Source organism: Somniosus microcephalus, chromosome 1 (assembly GCF_052327205.1).
Source record: "Somniosus microcephalus isolate GS21.2 chromosome 1, FLI_Smic_1.0, whole genome shotgun sequence".
Classification (NCBI taxonomy): domain Eukaryota; kingdom Metazoa; phylum Chordata; class Chondrichthyes; order Squaliformes; family Somniosidae; genus Somniosus; species Somniosus microcephalus.
The window spans coordinates 260,965,039-260,977,603 of NC_140987.1; positions in this window are offsets into that span (position 1 = coordinate 260,965,039).

The following is a 12,565-nucleotide window of genomic DNA, read 5'->3' on the forward strand; positions in this document are numbered from 1 at the left end:
CATGCGTCAGTTGCTCAAACAATCCAATGAGTTCCTGTGGGACAAACAACATGACACAGCTTACCTGTGAGTGACTCAAAACTGAAGGAGATCTGAGCAGGAACAGAGAAAGATGCACAACTCACACTGCTGAGGAAAGTCATACATGAAGGATGGCCTGAGGAAAGGAGGAAATGCCCTCAGAGCATATCTGAATTCTGGAACCACAGAGACGAACTGTCACAAATCAACAGAATCATCTTCAAAGGGGAGAAAATCATCATTCCTACCAGTCTCAGAGAAGAGATGTTGACAAAAATTCATGCTGGACGTATGGGCATGGAAAAATGCAAACAAAGAGCACATGACATTATGTTTTGGCCCAGAATGTGCAAACACATTGAGGACATTGTTGGAAAATGTTCCATTTGTCTAGAACGCCACCCATCAAATGTCAAAGAGCCCATGATACCGCACCGTATCCCAGACAGGTCATGGCAACGGATCTGTTCACATGGATCAACGAGGACTACATAGTGACTGTTGATTACTACAGCAGATTTTTTGAACTGGACAAGCTTCACAGCACCACATCTGCAGCTGTGATCCACAAGCAAAAGGCAGCCTTTGCCAGGCATGGCATGGTAGAAACTTTAGTCTCAGACAATGGCCCCCAATACAAATCAAAAGAGTTCGAGTCGTTTGCCAAGGCATGGGATTTCACACATGTCACATCAAGTCCACATTACCCTCAAAGTAATGGCCTTGCTGAAAAAACTGTCCAGATTGCAAAAACACTCATGGGCAAAGCCAAAGCGGACAAAACAGACCCCTACATCAGTCTCCTTGAGTACCGAAACACTCCGGTTGACAACTTCAAGTCACCAGCACAGCTGTTGATGAGCCGCAGACTTCGCTCAAATTTTCCAAACACCAACCAGCAGCTGCAGCCAGAGGTCGTCAGCTGCAAGCAAGTGCATGCAAAACGTGTACAGAGACAGCAACACCAAAAGAGATACTATGACAGGTCAGCTAGACTACTGCCGCCGCTGCACAATGGAGAATCCGTCAGAATCCAGGAGCATGACTACTGGAAGCCAGCAGTCGTCATCCAGCCAGCTGACACTGAGCGATCGTATCACGTCCGCACCCCAGAAGGACAGGTGTACCGCTGCAATCGCAGGCACCTCCTGAACACCAAGGAACAACACCGTCATTCCGACGAGAGGATTAGTTCAACAGAGTGTGATGAACAGAGCAATACACAAAACACATCATACTTACCTGAACCTAAACCTGAACCTGATTTATTGACCGATTCAGGAGCATGCTCAGTTCCATACCACACAAGGTCAGGACGAGAGGTCAAGCTTAGAGTTATCCTTGACTTGTGAACTGTCAAAGGGTGTAGGCGGATCGCTGCCCTAAAAGAAAACTGTACATCGTTATTGAAACATTGAGATGTTTTCAGTGCTAGTTAAATGCTGAGTTTACTTATATGTTTATGCTACCGAGAACATTATGTAGAAGAAAGGTTTAAAAGTAATGTACTGTAGGAATGGAGGTTCCTAATGAAAAGACTGAGTTCGACTCAGGCAATCAAAACAACGAACTTTAATGGAACAAAACAGGTTTTAACTGGAAACTGCTGGAATACATCGAATACAGGTCTGCTCTCTTTGAAGGCTCCACGAGGACTGCCCTGCAGTCCTGTGGCTGATGTCATGACGTCATCACATTTTCCCGCCAGTCGGGGATCACGTAATGAACGACGTGAGGTCATTACGTTTTAACCGCGCTGTTAAAGCAACCACACTCTGTACAGTTAAACAGCATAAATAAAGGTACAGACTCAAACTGTAGCTAACATGTTGTTAAAGGAATTATGTACAAACGATGAGTCCTTTGGTGGCTCCGCCACATGCACCCCCCCAGAATTGTCTTTAACAGCAAAAGTGAGCCGCCGAGGAGGCCTGACAAGTCTGTCCGAGCGACTTCGGTAACCTGGCGGAGGAAGCTGATGGACGGTGGTGGAGCTGGCGGGCGGTTGTGGTTGAGCTGGCGCGGCGAGCGTGGTCGAGTTGGCGGGCGGCTTTGGTTGTTCTGGCACGGCGGCTGCGGGCGGTCGGCCACGTTTTGGCAGTTGAGCGACGACGACTGGGCGGTCCAGGTCCAGGTGAGCCGGCATCAATCGGTCCACCAAAATGTGATCCGGTTTTCCTCCGATGTCGACCGAAAAGGATTTGTCTCCTGGTTCGATGATGCGGAAAGGACCCGTGTAAGGGGGCTTGAGCGGATCCTGGTGAGCATCGTGGTGGATGAATACATACTCAGCATTCTTCAGTTCCGCTGGTACGTGGGAGTTCTGTAAGCCGTGATTTGATGTAGGCACCGGAGCGAAGCATCTGGCCACTTCCTGGTGGCTAACGAGTTGCTGGGAGGCGGACCATGGCTCTGTGGGAGAAGGGAGGAAATCCCCTGGTACTCGGAGAGGCTGGCCATAGACGAGTTCGGCTGAGGACGATTGCAGGTCTTCTTTGGGCGCCGTATGAAGACCCAAAAGGACCCATGGAAGTCTGTCCACCCATCCTGCACCTTGAAGACTAGCCCGAAGGGCGACTTTAAGCGACCTGTGGAATCGCTCGCAAAGGCCTTTCGCCTGTGGATGATATGCGGTGGTGCGATGAAGTTTGGTGCCGAGCCCCTGAGCTACAGCGTTCCAAAGCTCCGAGGAAAATTGTGGCCCACGGTCGGAAGAGATGTCCGCCGGTATCCCGAAACGAGCAACCCAACAGGAGATGAAAGCTGCAGCGACGTCTGCCGAAGTGGTGGAAACCAAAGGAATTGCCTCTGGCCACCTAGTGGTGCGGTCCAACATGGTGAGGAGGTGCGTATAACCATGAGAAGGCGGAAGCGGCCCCACAAGGTCCACATGCACGTGGTCGAAACGACGCTCCGGAACAGCGAACGTAGCCACTGGAGCTTTAACATGATGCTGGACCTTGGCCTTCTGGCAGACTACGCAGGTATTAGCCCAGTCACGGACATCGAGGTGCATACCTTTCCAGACGAACTTCGCCGACATAAGCCGTTGTGAAGCCTTCATCCCAGGGTGCGACAACCCGTGTATGGCAAAAACACCTTCCGGCGCCATGCGACCGGCACGATAGGTCGGGGAACGCCCATGGAGACGTCGCAAAGGAGCGTGGCGCCTGCGGCCTGGAAAGTGATGTCGGTTGCTTGGAAACTAGAGGGGACGGTTCTGTATGATTGGACCTCAGAGTCCGAGGCCTGATCTGCAGCCATGAGGGCATAGTCGATCCCCAGGTGAACCGCATGAACCGTTGCACGGGAGAGGCAATCCGCCACCAGGTTGTCCTTACCAGACACATGTTGAATGTCCGTGGTAAATTCGGAAATAAACGTCAGGTGACGTTGTTGACGAGCGGACCACGGTTCAGCGGTCTTGGCCATGGTGAATGTTAGAGGCTTGTGGTCGACAAAAGCCGTGGACGTCCTTCCAATAAGAACTGGAAATGGCGAATGGCTAGGAAAAGGCCAGTAACTCCCGATCGAAGGTGCTGTATTTTTTTTCATTTTTCCGTAGTTGACGGCTGAAAAACGCCAGCGGTTGCCACGTGCCGTTGACCCACTGCTCTTGTACTGCGCCGATGGCGTAGTCTGACACGTCTGTGGTAAGGGCGATGGTGGCACCTGGAAGTGGGTGCGCCAGCATGGTTGCGTTGGCCAAGGCACTCTTGGTGTTGACGAACGCCTGGTCCATCTCAGCTGTCCAGCTGGTTGGATCCTTACCGGACTTGTCCTGGAGGGCCCCGTACAAGGGTTGCATAAGCTGAGCCGCCTTAGGGACGAATTGGTGATAGAAGTTGACCATCCCCAGGAACTCTTGCAGGGCCTTGATGGTTGGCGGGCGCAGGAAAGAGGTAACCACTTCCACCTTCGTCATTAAGGGGACGGCGCCGTCTGATGTTATGCGGCGTCCCAAGAAATCAATCTGCTGCAGGCCGAACTGGCACTTGGCCGGGTTGATGATTAAACCATGCTGGCTGAGGCACGTAAAGAGGGTACGCAAATGGGAGATGTGCTCTTTCTTGCTAGCACTGGCGATGGGAATGTCGTCAAGGTAGACGAAGATGAAGCTTAGGTCTTGGAGCACGGAGTCCATTAAGCGCTGGAAAGCCTGTGCCGCATTCTTCAAACCAAATGGCATCCGCAGGAACTCAAAGAGGCCGAAAGGGGTGATGACTGCGGTTTTCGGGACATCTTACGGGTGCACGGGAACCTGGTGATACCCCCAGACGAGGTCGACTTTAGAAAAGATAGAATTTCCTGCCAAATGAGCCGAGAAATCCTGACTATGCGGAATCGGGTACCGATCAGGAGTAGTGGCGTCGTTCAGGCGTCGGTAGTCACCGCATGGCCGCCAGCCACCGCCCGGTTTCGGAACAATGTGGAGAGGCGAAGACCAGGGACTATTGGATCGGCGAATGATCTCGAGCCGCTCCATCGTGTCGAACTCCGCTTTCGCAGCCGCGAGCTTGCCGGGTTCGAGCCTTCTAGCCCGCGCATAAACCGGGGAGCCAGTAGTGGTGATATGATGTTCAACACCATGCTTCGTGGCCGAGGAGGAGAAAGTGGGCTTTGTCAGCTCCGGAAACTCTCCGAGGAGCCGAGTGAAGTCATCCGGAGGAGGGAAAGCGCAGGCAATAGAGCGCGCCACGATGGTACCATGGTAGCACGGAATTGAGTGGAAGGTGGCCGCGTTGATCAACCAGCGGTGCTGGACATCGACGAGGAGGCCGTTGGCACACAGAAAATCCGCCCCTAGGATGGCCTGCGAGACTGTGGCTGTGACAAATTCCCAAAAGCAGCGTTGACCGCCGAATCAGACTTGGACCCGCTGCTTTCGGAAAGTTCAAATTGCTGTGCCATTAGCCGCAACGAGGGAAAAACCGTGGATCCCAGCTTGCATATCGAGATTCGACGCAGGTAGAATGCTACACTGCACCCCGGTGTCACAAAGGAAACGTCGACCCGATAGGGAATTGGTGATATAAAGAAGTTTCCCCGTAGATCCGACGGCCATCGCAACCGCGGAGCGCCCATTAGACCCGGTCCTCCTTCGCCAGGAACGCTGCAGGAGCTTTGTTTTCTTTGGGCGAAAAACTGCAGGGAGGGCGGCAGCGTCGTGCTTTCACACCAAAACGGGCGTGGTAGGAGCACCAGCCAGCTGCAGGAGGAGCTGGAACCGCGTCTGTGGGGAATGGGCGCATCGTGGCCGCGCAGCACTGCTGGGTTACAGTGAAAATCTTATCGGCTTCGGCAGCAAGCTCAGCGCAGTCTGTAATGTCGAATCTGGCTAGGGCAGCCTGTACCTGTTCCGGCATTTGGTAGAGGAAAAGCTCCCGGAAGAGGAAGCATTCCGGTTCGGCACCCAAGAGCATGAGCATTTGGCTCATGAGCTCAGACGGTTTGGAGTCCCCGAGGCCAGGCATCGTGATGAGCCGGCGAGCGCGCTCTGACTTCGAGAGCCCGAAGACCTGTAGCAACCGTGCCTTTATCGTATCATACTTGCTGTCAGTAGGAGGACTACCGAGGAGGCTGACGATCCGTGAGGCAGTTGCGCTGTCGAGGACGGAGACCATGTAGTAATAACGGGTCTGATCCGCGACGATGTTCCTGATGGCGAACTGGGCTTCAGCCTGGATAAACCAGGCGTCTGGTTGTTGCTCCCAGAACTGTGGCAGTTTCAGAGTCACGGCGTTCGTGTCTATGCTGAAGATCTTCCGCGAAAACTGTTCACGAAAGTCGGGGTCACCAATGTAGGAACGGAGGTTCCTAACAAAAAGACTGAGTTCGACTCAGGCAATCAAAACAACAAACTTTAATGGAACAAAACAGGTTTTAACTGGAAACTGCTGGAATACATCGAATACAGGTCTGCTCTCTTTGAAGGCTCCATGAGGACTGCCCCTGCAGTCCTGTGGCTGACATCATGTTTTCACGCCAGTCGGGGATCATGTGATGAACGGCGTGATGTCATCATGTTTTAACCGCGCTGTTAAAGCAACCACACTCTGTACAGTTAAACAGCATAAATAAAGGTACAGACTCAGACTGTAGCTAATATGTTGTTAAAGGAATTATGTACAAACGATCTGAGTCCTTTGGTGGCTCGGCCACAGCATAACATTTTTTTTTAAAGAAAGGGGATGTAACATTTGCATATTGAATTATCATTGGCCCGCAGGCATCTGTAAGGACTACTATTATTTTGAAGACCCAGGCTAGGGGTCTTAATGCCAGGCATTAGTAGAGTGGATTGGGAAAATAGATTAAAGGGTAAGATGATACATGATCAGTGGTGTACATTTAAGGAGTTATTTTACAACTTCCAAAAAATATATATTCCACTGAGAAGAAAAGGGTGTAAAAGAAAAGACAGCCATCCGTGGCTAAGTAAAGAAATTAAGGATAGTATTCGACTAAAAACAAGGGCATATAAGGTAGCCAAATCTAGTGGGAGGATAGAGGATTGGGAAAACTTTAAAAGACAGCAAAAAATAACAAAAAGGTTGATTAAGAAAGGGAAGATAGATTATGAATGTAAATTAGCAAAAAATATAAAAACAGATAGTAAGAGTTTTTATAGTTATATAAAAAGAAAAATGGTGGCTAAAGTAAATGTTGGTCCCTTAGAGGATGAGACCAGGAAATTAATGGTGGGAAATATGTGTAATGTCCATGTGTAGATAAAGACACTGAAGACAGGAGTCGGTTCATTTAGTACCTCAGCCATGCCCTCTGCCTCCATACATAGTGTAGTGTCCGTGTGTAGATAAAGACACTGAAGACAGGAGTTGGTTCATAGGTATTTACTAAGCAAGTCTGGGGGGGGGTTCTAAAGGATATACACAATACACAGGCTTATATAGCCCAAGTGGCAATTACCGGCATTGCGCACACCTGGGGCTCTTAAAGGCACATACACCACAATTCCTCCCCTTCTAGCTAACTAGTACATCATATTTTAAGTAATTATTAATTACATGTTATATGCAAAATAATATACATTGCTGTATTAATTAATTATAAGTTAGTCTCTCAGGAGGCTTCCTGACTCGGTCCGGATAACGCCTCGGGGGTGTAGTAGTTTCTGGTGGTGTAGTAGGTTCTTCTGGTAAGGCCGATTCGGCTTGAAGGCCAGTGTCGGGTTCATCGGGTTCCAGTATCACCGGATCGGAGGTAGATATGGGTATCTCTACTTCATCGTTAGATGTATAGCGTGGTGGTGTAGGTTGTCCCTTTTCGGATGACTTGATGATTTGGTCAGCATGGCGCCTTATTATGCATTCTCCGATGTCCACGGTATACATCAGTGGTCCTAGTCGTGTGCAGATAGTTCCAGGCTGCCATTTCTCGGTACGGTAGTCCCGGGCCAAAACCGGTTGGCCTATCTGGAAGGCCCTAGTTGGCCTTTCATTCATGCCCTGAAACTGCCGGTTCTCCACGTCCCTTCGGATGTTGGGCTTGACCAAATCCAGCTGGCATCTTAGGTTTCTATTGTAGAACATCATGGCGGGAGTTTGGTTGGTAACCATATGTGTTGCATTCCTATATGCAAATAAGAAGTTATCCACCTTGTGCTGAAGTTTTATGTTTTCATTACCCATGGCCTTTATGGCCTTCTTAGGTTTGTCCAGACCTTTTTCAGCCAATCCATTGGTGGCGGGATGGTATGGGGCGGACGTGTAGTGCTTTACCCCATTGTTCTTTAAGAACTTTCTGAATTCTTCGGACACAAATTGCGGTCCATTATCAGAACATATCTGTTCCGGCAGCCCATTCCTGGCAAATATGGTCCTTAATACTGTGATGGTTTTTTCCGTGGTGGTGGAGGACATCTTTATTACCTCCGGCCACTTGGAGTGTGCATCAACTGCGATTAAGAACATTGAGTCCATAAATGGACCAGCAAAGTCGATGTGCACCCTTTGCCAGGGAGATGAGGGCCACTCCCATGGATGTAGAGGGGCCTGTGGCGGAGCATTTTGGACCTTCTGGCATCCTAGGCAGCTCTTGGTCATGTCTTCGATGTCTCCATCGATACCTGGCCACCATACAAACGCCCTAGCTAGGTTCTTCATTTTCACTCCACCCAGATGCCCCTCGTGAAGCTCCTTTAGCACTTTATCCTGGAGTTTGGGTGGAATCACCACTCTGGATCCACACATCAAGGTTCCTCGGCACACTGACAGCTGCTCTCTTCTTTGCGAGAATGCTGGCAACAGTGGTTCGCCATGTGCTAGCCATCCCTTCATTGTTAAATCGTAGACCCGTGAGAGAGAGTAGGGTCATTTCTGGTCTCCCTTTCAATGGCAGAATTTGTCACCGGTAGACATTCCACTATGGTAGAGTGGAATATCTCTACTGGGTCTACTGTAGGTGCCTCTTCTATCGTTGGCAACGGCAGGCGCGATAAACCGTCAGCATTCCCATGCGGTTTTGACCCTTTGTATTCAATGTTGTATTGGTGTGCCCCTAGAAAAAGGGACCACCTCTGTAGTCTTTGTGCCGTCATAATGGGGACACCTTTCTTAGGGTTGAATATGGAGATGAGGGGTTGATGGTCAGTCAGCAAGGTAAATTTTTGTCCGTGTAGGTAATGGTTGAATTTCTTCACTCCCGATACCAGGCTGAGTGCTTCCCTGTCTATCTGGGAATAGTTACGCTCAGCTGAGTTCAATGAGCGTGACGCAAAAGCTATCGGCCGTTCCGAGCCATCAGGGAATCTATGGGACAATACCGCTCCTATGCCGTAAGGGGATGCATCACACGCCAGTCTGATTGGTAGTGATGGGTTGTAATGAGCCAAAACTTTCTCGGATGTGATTAAGTCTTTACATTTATGGAAGGCACGTTTACAGTCTTCGTTCCATTTCCAAATCACTCCTGTGTGTAGAAGATCATTAAGAGGGTGTAGAATAGTTGATAAGTTCGGTAAAAATTTATGATAGTAATTTATTAATCCCAGGAATGACCTCAATTGTGAAACATTTTCAGGTGCTGGGGCTTTTATAACTGCTTCAATTTTTTCAGGTGACTTATGCAACCCTTCCTTATTAATTATGTGGCCACAATATGATATCTGATTTTGGAAAAATTCGCACTTGGGGCGATTTGCTCGTAGGCCCCGTTCTTTCAGCCCAGTGAGCACCTGCTCCAAATTGGCAAGGTGCTCGTTGTCGTTTTCTCCTGTTATAAGGATGTCGTCTAGGTAACACTGAGTCCCCGGAATCCCTTGCAGGACTTGCTCCATAGCTCTTTGCCAGATAGCTGGAGCTGATGCTACTCCAAAAATCAGTCGATTGTACTGGTACAGGCCTTTGTGTGTGTTTATTGTGAGATACTTTTTAGAGGCCTCCTCAACCTCCATCTGTAGATATGCCTGTGCCAAGTCAATTTTTGTGAAACGTTTTCCTCCGGATAGTGAGGCGAAAATATCTTCTATCCTCGGAAGAGGATACTGTACCGTGTGAAGGACCGGGTTTACAGTCACCTTAAAGTCCCCACAGATGCGAATTTTTCTCTGTTCCTCAGAGTTATTTTTCAATGCTTTTTTCATGACTGGAACGATGGGTGTTGCCCATTCGCTCCAATCTATTTTGGATAATACGCCTGCCTTTTCCAAATTCTCCAGCTCTGCCTCGACTGCCGGACGTATTGCGTATGGCACCGGTCTTGCCTTAAAAAATTTTGGAATTGCTGCATCTTCCACTTTTATTGAGGCGGTGATGCCTTTCAAGGTTCCTAGTTTCTCTTGAAACACTTCTTTGGCGTTGGCCAAGATGTCTTTTAATCGTTCAGGTATGATGTCATCATTGTTTTTTTCCTTACTGGTCACCGTCAGTGCCCGAATGGAGTGCCAGTCTAAACGTATCTTCCTTATCCATTCACGTCCCAACAACGGTGGACCACCATCTTGTAGAATGTATAAATACAACTTTTGTATTTCTTTGCCATTGTATACCACAGGCACCTTTATTTTTCCTTTGGGGTATACCTTCTGCCCCGTATATGTTTTTAAGATAATGGATGTGTCTTTTAGAGGTATATGCGAAAATAGCCTCTCGTAATCTCGTCGATTTATTACGGTTGGAGCTGATCCTGTATCTAGCTCCATTTTAACTGGGGACCCTGCTATTATGAGGGTAACCCAAATGGTCTGGTAATCTTCATTGGCAATTACATTATGTAATTTGAGAGAGCTTAGTCTCTTGTTCCCGGAGTCGCTATCGCTCTTCTGGTCTTTGGAGCCACTGTCCGTCATCATTTGTACCTTTGTGCTTTTCCTTATTGATTCTTTTCCCATTAGTGGATTTTTTATTTTCAGATCGGCATACACGTGGAATGTGTCCCATCTTTCCGCATCGCCTGCATGCTTTTTCTTTGAACCAGCAATCCCTCTGGTCATGGTTGGATCTGCCGCAGCGATAACATCTTTCGAAACCCCGTGTCATTTCATGGGTGCCGAAGTCCTGTGGCCTTTGCTGTATCTTTGCCGCTCCTATTGCACTGAAAGCCTTGTCCAGTGTTAAATCTTTTCCAGAAGATACCTTTTTTTGTGTTTCTACACTTAGGGGATCGCAGATGAATTTGTCTTGCAGAGAATCTGCCAGTCCTGCCTCGAATTGGCAGTGTAGGGTATCAACAATCTCCTCAAAATTCTTGTCCATCGGTTCGGCTGGAGTGATTAAGTTGCGTAACAGCTTGTATGTTTCTGCGCCCATTAAATCCAGAAGCACTGAAGCTTTTTTTTCATCTTCTATTCCATTTGCGGTGCAAAACACCTCCACTCTTTCTACATATGTGGTCCAATCCTCTATCTTATCAAAAACATCAATATTGCCAAAGTTAGGCTCTGTTTCGTTATCAAAAGCATCAATATTGCCAGACTTAGGCATTTCAAAAAAGGATATGGCACTTCCCGCGCTTTTTTTTTTCTCTCTGTAGCAACGATATGGCGCTTCCTGCGCTTTCCCGCCGCTGCTACCGATAACAATGCTGTTTTACTGTGGTTTCCATTTATTCACTGTTGGAGACTCGTTCCCGACGGAGGTCTAAACGCTGACCTGCTTGCCGCGCTGGCCGTCTCCCGAGTGCACCCTCCCAGTCCGTTATTGCTTGCCTCCGATTTCGCTGCCTGTCTCAGCTGTAGAGCCCGCCGCTGGAGCCCCAGCCTGACGCCCAGGAAGGATTAGCGCAGTACCTGCCACCAGCTTGACCAGCTGGTGAAACCACAGTTTCTATTACTTCCTTGAGTCTTCTGGATGCTGGAGGAATCGATGTCCTTGAGGTGCTGCCGAATTGCAGGTAAGTCCGTTTCCACTTCGTCGCCACTGTAGTGTCCGTGTGTAGATAAAGACACTGAAGACAGGAGTTGGTTCATAGGTATTTACTAAGCAAGTCTGGGGGGGGGGTTCTAAAGGATATACACAATACATAGGCTTATATAGCCCAAGTGGCAATTACCGGCATTGCGCACACCTGGGGCTCTTAAAGGCACATACACCACAATTGCTTTTAAAGGCACATACACCACAATATGGAGATGGCAAAAACACTGAATGAATATTTTGTATTAGTCTTTACAGTAGAGGACACTAAGAATATCCCAACACTGGACAAACAGGGGGCTATAGGGGGGGAGGAGCTAAACACGATCAAAATCACTAAGGAAGTGGTACTCGGTAAAATAATGGGAATCAAGGCGGATAAATCACCTGGACCTGATGGCTTACATCCTAGGGTCTTGAGGGAAGTGGCGGTAGGGATTGTGGATGCATTGGTAATAATTTTCCAAAACTCCCTGGACTCAGCAAAGGTCCCGGCAGACTGGAAAACTGCTAATGTAACACCCTTATTTAAAAAGGGCAGTAGACAGAAGGCTGGAAACTATAGACCGGTTAGCCTAACATCTGTGGTAGGTAAAATTTTGGAGTCCATTATTAAGGAGACAGTAACAGGATATTTGGATAATCATAATTTAATAGGACAAAGTCAGCATGGTTTTATGAAGGGGAAGTCATGTTTGACAAATTTGCTGGAGTTCTTTGAGGAAGCAACATATAGGGTGGATAAAGGGGAACCAGTGGACGTAGTGTATTTAGACTTCCAAAAGGCATTTGACAAGGTGCCACACAAAAGATTATTGCTTAAGATAAAAAATCACGGGATTGGGGGTAATATTCTGGCATGGATAGAGGATTGGCTATCTAACAGAAGGCAGAAAGTTGGGATAAATGGTTCATTCTCAGACTGGCAATCAGTAACTAGTGGTGTTCCGCAGGGGTCAGTGCTGGGTCCCCAACTCTTTACAATCTATATTAACGATTTGGAGGAGGGGACCGAGTGTAACATATCAAAGTTTGCAGATGATACTAAGATGGGTGGGAAAGTAGTGAGTGAGGAGGACATAAAAAACCTGCAAGTGGACATAGACAGGCTAAGTAAGTGGGCAGAGATTTGGCAGATGGAATACAATACTGGAAAGTGTGAGGTTATG